This window comes from Diabrotica undecimpunctata, chromosome 1 (assembly GCF_040954645.1).
Source record: "Diabrotica undecimpunctata isolate CICGRU chromosome 1, icDiaUnde3, whole genome shotgun sequence".
NCBI classification, from domain to species: domain Eukaryota; kingdom Metazoa; phylum Arthropoda; class Insecta; order Coleoptera; family Chrysomelidae; genus Diabrotica; species Diabrotica undecimpunctata.
Window position 1 is genome coordinate 124,273,060 of NC_092803.1, and position 14,589 is coordinate 124,287,648.

Consider the following 14,589-nt stretch of genomic DNA (forward strand, 5'->3'; position numbering starts at 1 on the left):
AAAGCTGTTAATTAATGTGAATCATACGACAAAAAAAAATCAATTTAAGTAGTTTATTCGTTAATAAAATACAAATTAATTTATTTAACATTTTTTAGTTTCATGATAGACATCACTGTGTCTTAAATTAATCAACTGTAAACAACAGAAATGACACAAAATAGTTAGTTTAATGACTGATATTAAAAATATACCTAGAGAATAATAAAAGGGGTACTGAAACGAGAAGGTAAGTTCAACAGTGGTTGTTCAACATAATGTACATAACAAATGATGCTAATCTTGGCTTGATATTAAATGCAGTTAATATATATATATATATATATATATATATATATATATATATATATATATATATATACACGAATTATTGAACATAACAACACTATAAAAATATTAAACCTAAAATAATAGAGTCTTAGATGAAAATTCGTTGAAAACGAACCATTCTTTGATTTTTGAAATATATAGATCTTAGAAAGACAGCTGATCAAAAGGTAGCTGATAAATACAGGAATAAAGAAACAAACGCTTATATGGTATTTGAGATAAAGCTCAATAAAAAATAAGTATTATATGAAAATAAGATTGCACCAGGGTAGAATTAGGGTTCGATAATCGCAGTACTTTTCAAGCACTTGTCTATAGTAAAATTCATTAACCGATGCAGGAAGATGTAAACATTACCATGTATAGGCCTGCAACAGGGCCGCATTTGGGATTATCTTTTTGTTTAGTCAGAATATATATTATCTTATAAAATACGAAATTTATATTTTAATTTTGCCAAAGTGCTCGACAAAGAACCTGATTGTTTTAGTCGATATCCGATAATAGGAACCATTTATACAGGGCGAAAAACCCAAGAATTTATTTTTTTGTCAACAATTTTATGTACAGAGTGCCTGCAAAAAATATAAGTTTTATTTCTAATTTTTACTATACTTAGTTGTTTGTACAATTCTAAAAAGTTTCATAATAATAATAACAAAAAAATACTCATTACTCAATTATGTTGAAATAATATATATACATATATATGTATATATATATATATATATATATATATATATATATATATATATATATATATATATATATATATAATTATATAATTATTAATATGTCGTGACTCACTGTTAAATTATCTAAATCTGAAAATTTTGGGGAATGCATATGTAGGTACTATAAATATGTCATCAGAACAAAACGTAAAGTCTATAAGCTCTCATCTTTTCAAGATATTCTCTTCGCCACATCACAATGTCGTCTCTATTTAGTAAAAGAGCGTTTCTTCCCCTACGTTTGTATTGAAAATTAACTTTTTCAATATTTGGTAAAATGTGGTTTTCGAAAAATTTGGCAAATCAGGGTCATAGTTCACCTTCTTTAAAACCTTATCAACGGTGGGTATTTCGTTGCTCATAAAAAAATTATGAACCAGTCTTCTAATTTTGGCATTTTTGTCAAAATCATCAATTTTGTCAAACTTCTTTTTCCGGGTCAGATCTGCTTTTGGTCCAGCGAATTGATGATTCGTTTTGTATTCCTTTATCACCGTAAACACACTTCTATCACAAACTCCAACTTCATTAGCTACTTTTTTCCAATATCTTCAACCACTAACCCAGTACAGGATTTTCTTGTCTTTCACATTTAAAAACATTTAAAATGATTTCTTTAACTTCAACGCTAAGAGGGCTTCTTTTACTTCGTTTTCGAGGAGGACTCAATGTATTTTCAACCAATTCATCAGCAGAATCAGTGGATGACATTTTTAGTTTCAATATCAGTTATTGAAATACGTGGTTATTGTTACAGTAATCACAATTACGTATAGATAGGGTCGTTATACAAATAAAAATATATACTTAAATAGTTTTAAATCGCACAACAAATAATTGCTAATTCAACATTAACAGCATAAAAATAATTGATTGTACTTTGACCATCAAGATGACTAAAAATATACTCACAAATCGATTCAAATTACAAAATTTCAATACCGAAATATAATACCTACTTAAATCGTGTCCGAACCTGTATGAGTTCCGACGACGTCGGCAGTAACGAAATAAAGATGGACATTTCGGTTAGTTTTTAAATATTCTTGAAGAACTGTTACTTGCATGTATGCATAAAATATTCATTAATTTTATAAATCGGATTATTTTTTTGCTTACTATGTATTAACACATTAATAAACACTAATAGTTGAGAAAATAAAAAAAATAATAAAGTGTCATAATTATACTGTTACTTATCGGAACGAGTAGACTCATTTGAAGCATCTTTAACTCTTAATTGTTTATACTCTTATATGTATATATATATATATATATATATATATATATATATATATATATATATATTTCTAAAGTATTCAACTAGTGAATTCAGAGGTTTAATCGGTCATTCAGGTTGGCAAATAAAAAAAGAAGTCAACTACTTCATAAGTTTATTGAAGACGTTTCGCTTTATATTTCTAAAGCTTCATCAGTTCTCTAAAATATAACAAATGACATTGAGTTTATAAGAAATACAGATATAGTTCATAACTTACAACTCAATATGTAGTATGTTATCGATGTTATCGTATCTACTGTACACTTTACTCCTTATTTAAAACTAACTTAACCAAAAAAGAAAAAACAAAAAACAAAAACAAAAAACACACAAACTTTGCAGAAAATAATGTTCATATTCGTAGATATGAATATTTAAAAAATTTTAAACGAACATTTGGCTTCATTTAGATGGTTCTCCACTGAAGACCAACAAAGTTCTGATTTATTGCAATCTAAGCAAACAACTTGACGCGATACCGAACATTTTTTTAAGGGCCATGTGTCACCAAATTCCAAGGTTTGAGACAATTATGAACTTCTACAGGGGACATTGCATAATTAGTTAGACAGGTGGAATTTATATGGCGGAAATATTTGATATATTATTTTTAATTTATGTTTTAATGAAACTTGGAAATAGGGGATAATTTTGTTATTATTTTGAACAAAAAATACGCCAACTTTTAACTGAAGAATAATTGGTATCATTTATTTCGTAAGATGAGAGAGTGGTAAACCTGGCTCAAATTGTCGATGTCGGTTCTTTTGTTTATTGCCGATGAGTTCTTGAGGATCTCACACATTTCAATAAAGGAGCGTTTCTGATGGTTGTTTTGTTTCGCCAGTATTTTGGTATTTGTGAAATCAATGTGATGTTTAGTGGAAATGGCGTGTTGTGCAAGGGCACAAGAGGGTTTGGAAAGTCTGATGTCGCTTTTGTGTGAAGTTATACGCCCTAGAAGAGATCGACTAGTCTGGCCAATGTAGCAGGAGTTGCATTCTGAACAAGGTATCTGATAGACAACATTAGTGTGCTCTAACGAGCTTAGTGGAGTTTTAGACTTGGAGAATAACTTTCCAATGGTTTTAGTATTTTTTAGGGATATTTTGACGGGTAAGTTTTTGAATAGTTTAGTAAGCTTGTTCGTAATTTGTGGGAAATAGGGAAGAGAAGCATATTTTGTGGCTGGTTTTGGGGTTAACGGGGAAATGTTTGTCTGTATGCTATTGGATATGGTGGCTAGTACTCTCTTGTGTCCTTGCACAACACGCCATTTCCACTAAACATCACATTGATTTCACAAATACCAAAATACTGGCGAAACAAAACAACCATCAGAAACGCTCCTTTATTGAAATGTGTGAGATCCTCAAGAACTCATCGGCAATAAACAAAAGAACCGACATCGACAATTTGAGCCAGGTTTACCACTCTCTCATCTTACGAAATAAATGATACCAATTATTCTTCAGTTAAAAGTTGGCGTATTTTTTGTTCAAAATAATAACAAAATTATCCCCTATTTCCAAGTTTCATTAAAACATAAATTAAAAATAATATATCAAATATTTCCGCCATATAAATTCCACCTGTCCAACTAATTATGCAATGTCCCCTGTAGAAGTTCATAATTGTCTCAAACCTTGGAATTTGGTGACACATGGCCCTTAAAAAAATTTTCGGTATCGCGTCAAGTTGTTTGCTTAGATTGCAATAAATTTTTTAAATATTCATATCTACGAATATGAACATTATTTTCTGCAAAGTTTGTGTGTTTTTTGTTTTTGTTTTTTGTTTTTTCTTTTTTGGTTAAGTTAGTTTTAAATAAGGAGTAAAGTGTACAGTAGATATGATAACATCGATAACATACTACATATTGAGTTGTAAGTTATGAACTATATCTGTATTTCTTATAAACTCAATGTCATTTGTTATATTTTAGAGAACTGATGAAGCTTTAGAAATATAAAGCGAAACGTCTTCAATAAACTTATGAAGTAGTTGACTTCTTTTTTTATTTGCCAACCTGAATGACCGATTAAACCTCTGAATTCACTAGTTGAATACTTTAGAAATATAAATTGACGGTCGTAGTCTTTACAATATATATATATATATATATATATATATATATATATATATATATATATATATATATATATATATATATATATATATATGTATTTTGTATATTTCTCTTTGTCGTATGGTAGTAATGTTTTTAGTAGGCGGTAATTTTTTGATAATACCGATGTCAATATTTTATAATAAGTATTGCTTGATGATATTCTTCTACAGTTTATACATTGTGATGGTTTCGTCACGTAGTAGATCCAACATTTTTTAATTATGATTTATGTTTATACAAATAGTAATTATTTTACTAAAAGATAGCAAATTCCTATTACTTACCATAATAGGTTCATTCACGTTTTACAGAGAATAAGACTAGGATAATATCATGCGCCGTCATAAGTGATAAGCTGAGACGGGTCCTGTCACTTCACTCCAAGAGGCATATTCGCCGATCCCAATACCTACAGAATGGGCAAGTAAATACGGCCCTGGGATTGGTGATAAATATAGCAAGGGGATATTATCATTTGGCGCCAAATACAATTTGCTACGCCACAGTAAGTCGTTTCTAAATTTATAATGGGCATTTGTTTAAAATCTTTTTGTTATACAGTTTTTTACGTAAAATTCAGTGGTATGGGGTGGATTTTTGCCAAATATGATATTTTTTGATAAACGGTGCCATTTGAAGAGAATACCATGTTCATTGTTTAACAAACTGTCTATTTATGAGTACTGAGTTAGTACTCGAGACTAATCATGTGTAATAATTACTTACTATTTAAATGGGAATAAGCCACAATTAAAGGTTAAATTATGTTTATTGACGTTTCAATTTTTACTTCGGAAATCGTTCTCAAAATACAAACATTAGTAAATTAAACAAATTTTAAATATTAAATATAAATAAAATAAATATTTACATATACACGTCATAATCTACCTGTATGCATAACATGTTGCATACCACTAAGACAGGTTTACAAATTAAAAAGCAAAATTACTCATGATGGGCCTCTTGGTTCTTGAAAAGAAATACAGTTTAAGAACACCTAATTACATTTTAATCATATTGTTTTTCTTTATATTCTCTATGTATCAGAGTTTAAAGTCAAACGATGTCATGAACTAAGTTCTTCTACCTTACCTAAATTTTAGAATGTATTTTGTCCATTATTTTATATTTTATATTTGTGTTATTAATGTTAAGTGTTAAGTGTCAAAGCTTTTTATAATCCCAACGACTAGTAAGTTGCACTGACGAGTTGTGATATTTTGTAAATATTTACATATTCTTTTTATCTATATTACAGAGTCTTGAAAAAGGAATAAAACAATTACTAAAGCTAGACATAAAGTCAAAAGAGTTTCTTTAACATCCCGGCCAAACTTCTAACTGCAGACCTAATAAACTGTGTTGCTTGTATATATATATACATATATATATATATATATATATATATATATATATATATGTATATATATATATATATATATATATATATATATATATATATGTATATATATATATATATATATATATATATATATATATATATATATATATTTAAGGATTTATTGAACTGGGATAAACGGTGCATATAGTAAAGAGGTATATACATTATTGTTGGGAATAGGGATATCAAACTGTTGAATTAAATTTAAGTTGTCTTTATAAGTAAATTAGTATCTCGTTAGGGATTGAAGTGGATTGTATATAATATACGATTTATTATTAGGAAAAAGTAGTACACAGTGGCTCACACTGAAACACCGAAATTTATTGTTAAATTTGGCAGAGTAGAGTTGAATATCGTTTTAAGCGTTCACATGCTTTGAATAAGTTTTTTATAATATAATATATAATAATTTTATGTTTTGTAAAGGTAGGTAGTAACTGAAGAGTAGTAACTAAGAAGTAGTTTCCATGTATTTTTTGTTTATTAACAGCCGATTTGAAGCATATTTATATTAAAATGGTATTTTACCTATGTAATAATATAACCTAAAACAAAATTTGTAATATAATGACTCGCCTAACAAAGTTTTGAAATATATTGTGTGATTAGATTATTCGTAACCACTGAAACAGTGTTATGTGGTACTCAGTGATACGAGTTTCACTGTGTAACCCAATATTATAAGTTATTACCAACAATTTGTTATTTTGGTATTTTAGATGTTTAGAAAGCCAACGCCTAGGAAAATACGAAATACGTCTGCAGATGTAATGACTGCTGCCACAAAGTTGGTATTAGACCAAAAACTATTCTCTACATGGTGCAGCTGAGAGATATATTATTAGTTTTGTAATTCTACGACGATATGTCTTTAAAAAACGCAATAATCCCGACGCAGATATAAAAATGTCACCCAATGATTCCGTTTGATAATTCTTTACAGAGGAAAAACAAATAAGAATAGCAGGGTATATTAATACCTGCAGTAAAGTGGAATATAGATTGTCCACAAAAGAGTGTAAAAGGCTTGCGCGAGAGATGCCGTATGTAAATAAACCGGTTGTTCCTGAATATTGTACAGAAAACGAGCAACCTGGGATTGATTGGCTACGATAATTTACCACTTTCCATGGATATTTACCAAAGAGACTACACCAGATACTGAACGTGCTGGATTATCTGGCGCACAACTTCAGAACAAAATTGGACTTGGACCATCTAACATATAATTTGAGCTAGAAAGAACTACGGATAATAAACTTCTTACAATTGATAGTCCAGAAGACTTCAGAGGGCGTCCAAAAGTACCATCCCGTAAAGCTAACAAAAAACCTAGAAAGCGAGGTAAAAGCACAATTATTACTGACAGTAGAGAAAGATGCGTTGATAGAAAAAGAAAGAGGAAAAGGGCAAAATTAGCAAAAAGTGTACAAAAAGTACACTTTTTGCAAGTCTAGTACAAAAAGAGCTGATAATTAATGTACATTTATTTGCCACTTTAAGAAACAGACAGAAAAAAAGTAATCAAATACTAGAATCAAAGAGGCTTTTCCAAAGACAAATATATCAGGCACACAACTAGTAACATTTCTTTCATAATAAAGAAAATTCAAAACCTAACTCTCAACATTGTGTGAGCAAGACCTATAAAAAAATAACGTACATAATAAAATATCTACACAAAATACCTAAAACATGGACAACATTTATTTCTCTTTATATAGTCATAAATAGGCCTAAAAACTTATTTCTCAAACCCTCTGACAGTTGATGTTAAAAGTGAGGTCCGCAACGATGTGAAATTTTAATGAACCAAACTTTATAAAAAAAATGAAGGGATGAGTGGTTTAAGAAGACTCTATTTCAGAAAGTTCTACCGTGAGAATTTAATGCCAGCTTTTATCTGCAAATTAAAATATATTTAGAACGTTTCTTTGACAGTAACGTAACCTTTTAATTCAATTTAAAAGAGGCTTGTATTTGATTACAGTTTTAAAATTCATATATATATATATATATATATATATATATATATATATATTTGCAAAAATGATAGAAATATCAAAATTATTGTACAAACTACAGTATATTTTGCATTGTATATTTATAATTCTATAATTTTAATACTCAATCACACTTTTGTATCACTAAACTAATGATATTAGAAGGGGAAAAAATTTAGAAACTCAAAGAAAGTCTTTTATATTTTTTACCTTGACTGCGAATCATGAACCTTTTAGAAATTTGAAATCATATAAAAATAAAATATAATTTACAAACAAAATAATCGCTTTTAGCTTTTAAGCTTTCTATGGCAATAAATAATATTCAATAACCATTTCACTCCTTTAAGTATGTACTGAACAGGCCAATAAACAGGTTAATAAATTACATCAGTATATACAGCCAGGTCATATCGTTAAAGAAACGAGGAAATGTTGACACAGGCTTTCCGACTTTACTCTCCAACTGAAATACAATACAAAACAATTCCTAAATACGCTTATGTTATCATCTGAACATGTAGATACTATGAGAATATTCATAAAATATAGAAGCTGTTTCTAACATAGAAGTTGAAGCATGTTAACATGTAATTTTATCCTCAGTAGGTGCATCAGACCCGGTAAAAATAAAAGTAATACTTGGCCCACACCAAGAAAAAAACACAATACCCGAAGCTTCCTTGGACTTTGCACGTACTATCATCGCTCGCTGAAAGATTTTGGAAAGATTGCCAAATCTCTCCATAACCTGACTGAGAGAAAGATGGCATTTACTGGACACCAGACTGCCAGATTGTCTTCACTACACTCAAGTATAAATTGACAATATCCGAAAAAACAGGTTCTTTTCGGGCTTAATATGAGTGCTTTTCAAAATGACATTAAAGCGGTGCTTTCCCAAGTGCAGCTGGGTGAGAAATATGTCATAGAATACTTAAGTAAAACTCTGAGAAAAGGGGAAAGAAACTACCGTATCACCATAAAGACATTATTGGAACTCGTTAAAGCAGTAGACCATTCCGGCTTGCAATGGCTCATCAACTTTAAGATACTCAAGGGCCAGATAGTTCTAGTTGGATAGCTGGAGAAACTATAGACCTATAATTTTTAACTTCACCTCTCGAGAAGACCACGCAAAGAAAGGAACTGCCGATTCTACGAGCGCCAAGATAAACAAGAGGGTCAGATTCTACAGTTAAAACCCCTAGAGAACGGAAGTGACGAAGAAACTCTGGCCCAACAAAACTTTCAGGCTGAACAAAATTTTCGAACAAAAAATAGTGCGTGAGTGGCTGTACAATGAAGAAGAATACTGTAAACGATGTGATCTGTGTATATCCAAGAAAGGACCCAAAACGAGACTTAGGAGAAAACTCTAACAACACATCATCAAGACTCCATGGAAACGAGTTGCTGATGACATTCTGGGACCATTTCCAGTAACAAAATTAGAAAACAAGTATTTGATGGTCGTTATGAACTATTTTTTCAAATAACTAGAAGTAGTTGCACTAGCCAACCAAGAAGTGGCCTACAGTGGTTACAGTTGGTGAGGTCCTGCTTGAGAATGTTGTTACCCGAAATGACGTTCCACTTCTGCTTTATTCTACAATGGCAAGACTTCAGACTACAAAAGAAGTTGCCAACTATCCGCAAGCAGTGAAGGGCCATTAGCTTAATGGGACTGCTTGTGTCTGCGATGACGTCATCACTTATAAATGGGAGAGTCCATACAGAACAAGAACAGTGCCTTAAGTTGTACTCCCAAAGTCATACGTTAAAAGCATACTTACAGAACTACATGATAGCCACTACTGGAATATTTTAAGATCAATAGGACTCTGGTAAGAATCCTTGAGAACTATTATTGGGTTAATTGTTGGCAAGATATAGAATAATAGTGCAAACGATATTAAAATTGACTAAAGGTTAGTTAGTTTTTTTAGTAAGAAGAATTCTTACTCCATTCATAAGGATTTTACCAGTATTTATACAGAAGTATAAAGCTCCATTTTCTGTTAAGACGATTGTTTAATTTTTCCTACTTTGGCCTATCTTAGATCTGAATAGGTAGATATATTTTTATTTAATTTTTATTTTCTTTAGTTGTGGTCGTTTTAGCTAGACTAAAGTTTTACACTTGGATTAGCATTTAGTCCTCTGTTATCAAGTAATACAATGCTCTTAATCTGATTTATTTAAATAACATAATAATTTAAAACTAATATATCCCTCATTGAAGCTGTAATCGCCCCCTTAAGGCAAGAGCTTTGTTATGTTTTTTTAATATAATTAACATTAACATTCCTCTTCCATATCCGTGAGTAGGTTTCTTGATTAGCTTACCCATTTGCCTCGAATATTTTAGTTGGATTTTAAGTAATTAGAGTGGAATTGTACGTGGAGGTAATTTAGCAAAAAAGTAGACATGTGTTTTATGGTAAAATGTTAAAAATTATGTGGCTTGATTATACAAGTAATTTCTAAAACGAAAGTTTTTATTATCTAATAAAAACAGCAATAAAAAAACATGTCTAAGTGGTTTTTAATCTCGATGCAGTAATTTTTTAAAGCACCGTTAAGCAGGAAAAAAAGTATTCATCATCAATTAGAAATTTATCACCAGAAAAATACTCCACAGTATAAATTATTCTTTTCTTTTCTGGAATTATGGGATTGTAAAATGCCATAACGCTTTATTTGCTTCTATGGCTGGACAGAAGTAATATTTCGTATCATTTAAATAATAATAAAAATACCCTTTTCTAAGTTAAATTTTCGTATAGCCCAGTCTGGTTATACAAAAATCATCGATTTCACGGCAAAATGTTTCGCAGATATCTGAAGCTTTTAAGACATAGGTGGGGGTTACTAAATGACGAATAGATAAAAAGATACTCCTACTTTTAAATTGCGTTTTTTTTAAACAATAATTTATGGTCAGAATTTGATTTTTTATCTATAAGTTTTTTCCCTTATAATTTAAATAAACAATATTTACACCATTTTTTTATATCAAGAATATCTTTATTTTCCTGTTTTTTCAATTAAAATTGATAAATAATTTACGGAGATATTTGCAAAAAAGCAGTTTTTTGCACTAATTTATAAATTTAATTAATTTTTTTATTAACAAAATAAAATGTAATTAATACATTTCAGCATTGAGGAATTACCCTCCTTTAAATTTGTGCGAAACTTCCCCCCGATCGGTCAAATAGTTTAAAAGTTATTCAATTTGTTTATCCCTGGGACTAATTATTTAAACCATTGAACTTGCTCTATGAATGATGCAAGACACATTTAACAAATTTCATACGATTCTTTAAGACTTATACTATCTCAGAAGTTAAATGAATATTGAGTTTTCATCGAAATTATTTACAAAATAAACGTTTGAAAAAGGTGTATGCTTTTTACTTATAAACAATTGTAATAACTTCTATATTTTTTAAGCTACAGACTTGTACGTACAACCATTAGATAGCTGGTAAAAAAACTCAAATTTAACAAAAAAAAAATAAACCTTCTATGAACAATAGGAACAAAGTTAGCGACAATTTTTTTGTTAATTATATTTCCATTGTTTATTAATATTAAGAAGTAAAATTTGCACAAATTTTGAATGAAAATCTAAACTTTGTATTGAATTTTATAGCTATAAAATTCATCCAATTTTTTGAAACTTAAAACCTTTCGAAACGAAGTTACTTTCGAAAGATCGACATAGGAAAGAGGAGGGTAGATAAACTGTTTTAGCTCCTCGCTGCAAAATTTAATATTATGGTTACGGCGGTTATGGCGCCATTTTTAGCGTTTCTTATTGCGTATTCTACTTCTTCTTTCAATATGTCTGGCCCAGTTGCATTGATTATCTGAGTTAAGTTGTTTCTATCGTCTTCAAATAATTCATTCAGGTATTCTGTCCATCTTTTTATTTTATTCTCTAGATCTACAATAAGATTTCTATCTTTGTCTTTAAGTTTACCTATTTGGCATTTCTTTATGCTTCCTGTTATCTCTTTTACTTTTTTGTGCATATTGAACGCATCGTACTTTTTCTCATAGGTTTCCATTTCTTCACATTGTTCTTTAATCCACTCCTCTTTGGCTTGTTTTATTCTCTTTTTTATGTGTTTATTTATTTCTTTGTATTTGTCTGGGTTTTTCTTCATCTTTCTTCTTTGTTCCATCAAGTCTAGTATATCTTGTGTCATCCACTTCTTCTTCTTTGTTGTTGTTTTTGTAAGATGTTTCTTTCCTGCTGTTTGTATAGCTGTATTTATGTACTTGTAATGTTTGGTTAACGTTGTTTGTATCGTTAATTTGTTGCTGCACTGAACGGAGGTTTTCATTTATTTCTTCTCCTGTTTCTTGTCGTATATTTTAAGTTTATTTAAATCTAGTGCCTTTCTGGGTGATCTTCTAATCTTTTTTGGGTACGTCTTAGTACATTTAACAGCATTAGGATACCTCCTTGCTATCATAATGTAGTCTATTTGATTTCTCAATATTTTTTCTTGGTATGTTGTGGAGATGTCCATGTATATAACCGTCGAGGAGGTAATTTGAAAAAGGTATTTGGTATTACGAAGTCTTCACTTTGGCAAAATTGAATCAATAGATCTCCTCTTTCATTTCTGTTTCTAAGCCCATATTTTTCTACTTGTTCTCCTACCTTACCTTGACCCACCTTGGCATTAAGATCGTCCATTAATATGTTGATGTATGGAAAGACTGACTTAATAAGTGAAGACAAACAACCTGCAACAAAAAGGTTCAGACCTGACAGTGAAGGCGAATAAATGAACCAAATTTTAACTTTTAAACCAATGTATGTAAAGAAAATAAAAAAAAGTAAAGTTCAATAAACATTGCAAAATTTAATAAGGCGAGTGATGAAAAAATCGACTTATTTTATAAAAGCAGTAAGACAGATTAGATTAATATTATATATCATATTTGTAAGAAAAAATAGAATAAAAATCAATATTTTTAATTATAAAAATACAAACAATTATAATTAATATAAGGAATATAATAATAAAACGTGTAAAAAATTACCTGAAATGTAATTTATAAAATATATAAGTATTATTATATCATTGATATACAATGAAAAAACATATGTTGATTTTCCGGGATTTTCCGAGATTTATGGGAGGTGAAAATTATGCCATCATTATTAATACTGCGACAGACTATTCGAGCAAATTAAAAAAAGTAAGTATTTTGGGTGAATTTCAAATGGACTTAATTTTTCCAAGTTTTCCCATATTTTCCGGCCAGTGAAAACTATGTATTTATTCATATTTCGACGAGCTACCCCAGAATAAAAAAAAAGAGGCTTGCAGCTGCAAAGGAAGCCGAGATAATGTAAATTTTTCCTACGTGTTGCAATTTGAAGTTCCGATGCCGAAAAAAAAAACGGAGCCGAAACAGATATCCTATCCACTTCCCTATGTCGACCTTTCGAAAGTACCGTCGTTTCGAAAAATTAGATAAATTTTATAGCTATAAGTTTCAATATAAAGTTTAGATTTTAGTTATAAGTTAGCTATAAGTTATTACAATTGTTTATAAGTAAAAAACATACCCCTTTTTCAAACGTTTATTTTGTAAATAATTTCGATGAAAACTCAATCTGCATTTAACTTCTGAGATAGTCTAAGTCTTAAAGAATCCTATGAAATTTTCTGAATGTGTCTAGCATCATGCATAGCGCAAGCTCAATAGTTTAAATAATTAGCCTCAAGGATAAACAAATTAAATAACTTATAAAATGTTTGACTGATCGAGAAGAAATTTCGCACAAATCTAAAAGATGGTAATTCCTTGATGTTTAAATGTATTAATACCATTTTATTTGGTTAATAAAAAAATTAATAAAATTTATAAATTAGTGCAAAAAACTGTTTTTTTTGCAAATATCTCTGTAAATTATTTATCAATTTTAATTAAAAAAACGGGAAAATAAAGATATTCTTAACATAAAAAAATGAAATAAATATTGTTTATTTAAAAACTAAGGACAAAAAATTATAGACAAAAAATCAAATTGTGACCATAAATTATTGCTTAAAAAAAACGCAAGGTAAAACTAGGAGTATCTTTTCATCTATTCATCATCTAGTATCCCCCACCTATGTCTTAAAAGCTTCAGATATCTGCGAAACATTTTTCCACCTTTTTTTTTAACCAGACTGGGCTAGTACTATATTTTTCTAAAATTTGACAGAAGTACAGTTTAGTTAATTTTTTTATAGTTCTTCATCAATTCTGTCCTCATTCAGAACACTAACTAATTTACCTGAATTTATAAATACGGAATTAGGTTAATAGTCCAATCGGGTTAGACTAAAAAATGACCTAACCTTGCATAGCTAACTGCCTCAAATTCTATTGTTCTGACTTAAGGGGGTCCTTAGAATTTCGATGTTAAAATTTTTTTGTAAGGTCGATATTTACCGAGTTATGGGAGGAAATAGTAAAAGGAGTTGCGAGAAAGCATAATAATGAAATTTTCTCTTTTGTTAATATTAACTTTACGACATGACTGTATATGAACAAAAATGAAGAGAATTGTATTTTATTCGATTTTAATCTCCTTAATTTTTTTGATAACATCAATATTTCAGTTGGTACGTATGCGACCAAGGTGCGAACGTAAGACCTTACAGGGATTGAATTTATAGAAA

The 14,589-nt window shown here is 29.5% G+C and overlaps 1 protein-coding gene across 1 annotated transcript in view; it reads right to left on the minus strand.

The window, feature by feature from the left end:
• The window catches only part of LOC140431542 (kin of IRRE-like protein 2), a 1,293,538-nt gene that overhangs the window by 619,283 nt on the left and 659,666 nt on the right, over positions 1-14,589 (minus strand). The gene's annotated exons all lie outside the window — the stretch shown is intronic.